Raw genomic sequence first — 3,627 nt, 5'->3', positions numbered from 1 at the left:
TCTTTTCTTTTAATTTCTTGAAACTTCTATGGATATTCATGCATGATCATCCCTTATATTAAGTGGTCATGTGACCACCACATGCATGGGCTTGGGCCAAGGCTTGGCCGGCCACCCCATTCATTTGGGCTCAAATTTTTCTCTTATTTTTCCTAGCCCAATTCATCACGGATCTTATTTTTAAAATTCCCGGAACTCATTTCCAAAATTTCAATTTTGCCCTTGGCCTTCCTCCGTATTTACACACCACAATTTTTCATGAACAACACACACATATAGCTTAATCCCAATCAACATATGACATTATTCTTTACAAATCGAAATTATTTCACATTTTTCAAATATGCTAAAATGCCGAATATAACAATTGATAGATCCAGGCTCTACTTTATCATATATTTCTCCCCTTGTTGCTAATAAAATTGGGATAAAACCTGAACCGATAGAACCATTTGAAGTAGCTACACCGGTAGGGGATTCTGTTATAGCCCGGCAGGTATATAGAGATTGTTCGATAATTATCTGTGACCGTTGCACTAAAGCAGATCTGATAGAGCTAGATATGACCGAATTTGATGTTATTATGGGTATGGGTAAAGGCTTCTTGTTATGCTAATGTTGATTGTCAGAAGAAGGTAGTCCTCTTCCAATTCCCAGAGGAACCGATTATAGAGTGGGCAGGTAATACTGCATCGCCGAGGGGTAAGTTTATTTCATACCTCAAGGCAAGAAAAATGATCAGAAAGGGCTATATTTATCATCTAGTTCATGTGCATGATCTAAAAGCTGAAGCACCAACTATTCAATCAGTCCCAGTGGTTAGTGAATTCCCAGATGAGCTTCCAGGTCTTCCTCCTGAACGGGAGATAGAATTCACGATAGATGTGCTGCCAGACACTCAGCCTATATCTATTCCTCCGTACAGAATGGCACCGGCAGAATTAAAAGAATTAAAGGAGCAGCTGAGGGATCTATTAGAGAAGGGCTTCATCCGACCCAGCACGTCACCCTGGGGAGCGCCGGTATTGTTCGTGAGAAAGAAAGACGGGTCGCTGCGGATGTGTATTGATTATCGGCAGCTGAACAAGGTAACTATAAAGAATAAATACCCCCTCCCCAGGATTGACGATTTGTTTGACCAGTTGCAGGGAGCTAAATGTTTCTCCAAGATAGACCTGCGGTCAGGCTACCGCCAGGTGCGAGTACGGGAGGCAGATATCCCAAAGACAGCATTCAGGACCCGGTATGGGTGATGTCTTTTGGGCTAACTAATCGTTGGCGGTATTTATGGATTTAATGAATCGGGTATTCAGGCCGTTCTTGGATATGTTCGTGATTGTATTTATTGATGATATTCTGGTTTATTCTCGGTCAGAAGAAGAGCACGCAGATCATCTGAGGACGGTACTTGGGGTACTTCGGCACCAGAAGTTATATGCTAAATTTTCTAAATGTGAATTCTGGCTGACATCAGTGGCATTCCTGGGGCATGTTATTGGAGCTGACGGCATCCGGGTGGATACCCAGAAGATTGAGGCCGTGAAGAATTGGCCTAGGCCTACGACACCTACGGAGGTACGTAGTTTCCTGGGATTAGCTGGTTATTACAGGCGATTTGTGAAAAAGTTTGCTTCAATTTCAGCGCCTTTAACAAGGCTAACTCAGAAGGGAGCCAAGTTCCAGTGGACTGATGCCTGTGAACGAAGCTTCCAGTTGCTGAAAGAGAAATTGACTACAGCTCCAGTCCTGACTCTTCCTGAGGGACCAGATGGGTATGTTATATATTGTGATTCTTCTGGCGTTGGATTGGGGTGTGTATTGATGCAGAACGGCAGGGTTATAGCATATGCTTCCCGACAGCTCAAAAAGCACGAAAAGAATTATCCTACTCATGATCTGGAGCTCGCAGCGGTGATCCATGCTTTGAAGATATGGAGACATTATTTATATGGTGTTCATGTTGATATTTATACAGATCACAAGAGCCTCCAATATATCTTTAAGCAGAAGGAGCTGAATTTGCGGCAGAGGAGGTGGTTAGAATTGCTGAAAGATTATGATGTCGAGATTCTATACCATCCTGGGAAAGCCAATGTGGTAGCAGATGCACTCAGCCGTAAATCTATGGGCAGCCTAGTGGACGTGCCATCGGAAAAGAAAGAAATGGTTCGTGAAATTCAACAGCTGACAAATCTTGGAGTTCGTTTGGCGGGAATACGGAATCTTTGGGATTTACGTTCGAGAAGTTCTTGAATCTTCTATTTTGGAGGAAATAAAGCGCCGCCAATATGAAGATCCTGTTACAGTGCGATACGGAGACACAGCCCGTGAAAAGGGGAAGACTCCGTTCGAGATTACACCAGATGGAGTATTATTACACAGGGGCAGATTATGCGTACCTAAGGTTGCAGAGCTACAGCGACAGGTTATGGGCGAGGCACATTATGCCGTTATTACTCGTTCATCCGGGAGCTACAAAAATGTATCATGACCTCAGATGTCTGTATTGGTGGGATGGCATGAAAAAGGACATAGCCGAATTCGTTGCTCAGTGCCCAAATTGCCAACAGGTCAAGATCGAGCACCAGAAGCCCGGTGGATTATTATAGGAAATGGAGATTCCGACTTGGAAGTGGGAGATAATTAATATGGATTTCATTACAGGTTTTCCTCGCACTCCACGGAAATATGATTCCATCTGGGTTATCATTGACAGGCTGACAAAATCAGCCCACTTTCTTCCAGTCAGGACTATTTATTCGGCTGAGGATTATGTAAGGCTTCACGGAGTTCCTATATCTATCATCTCCGACAGAGGTGCCTAGTTTACAGCAAATTTCTGGAGATCATTTCAGGAAGGACTGGGGACCCAGGTGAGTCTTAGCACAACATTCCATCCTCAGTCTGATGGATAGGACGAGCGTACTATCCAGACACTAGAAGATATGTTACGGGCCTGTGTTATTGATTTCAGAGGTAGCTGGGACGATCACTTGCCACTGGTTGAATTTGCCTACAATAATAGCTACCACTCCAGCATTCAGATGGCACCGTACGAGGCTTTGTATGGTAGAAAATGCAGGTCACCAATTGGCTGGTTCGATGTTGGCGAAACTAAATTAATTGGCCCAGATGTGATCCAGCAAGCAGTTGACAAGGTAAAGCTTATTCGAGAAAGACTATTAGCGGCCCAGAGTCGACAGAAATCGTATGCAGATAATCGACGTCGGCACTTGGAGTTCCAGGTTGGTGATTGGGTATTCCTGAAGGTATCACCTATGAGAGGTGTTATGAGATTCGGCAAGAAAGGAAAGCTCAGTCCAAGATATATTGGGCCTTATCAGGTATCCGGAGAATAGGCAAAGTTGCCAATGAATTGGATCTGCCAGCTGATTTGAGAGCAGTGCATCCGGTATTCCACGTTTCTATGCTTCGTAAATGCATTGGTGACCCTTCCATAATATTTCCTGTTGATGATGTCCAGGTCACGGAGGAGCTATCCTACGAAGAGCAGCCTATAGCTATATTGGATCGTCAGGTAAGAAGGTTGCGGAACAAGGATGTGGCTTCCGTTAAGGTGCTGTGGCGGAACAACAATCGGGAGAAAAATGACCTGGGAAGCTGAGG

The sequence above is a fragment of the Lycium ferocissimum genome, unplaced genomic scaffold (assembly GCF_029784015.1).
Source record: "Lycium ferocissimum isolate CSIRO_LF1 unplaced genomic scaffold, AGI_CSIRO_Lferr_CH_V1 ctg8055, whole genome shotgun sequence".
NCBI lineage: Eukaryota > Viridiplantae > Streptophyta > Magnoliopsida > Solanales > Solanaceae > Lycium > Lycium ferocissimum.
Note: the sequence above shows the minus strand (reverse complement) of the source record.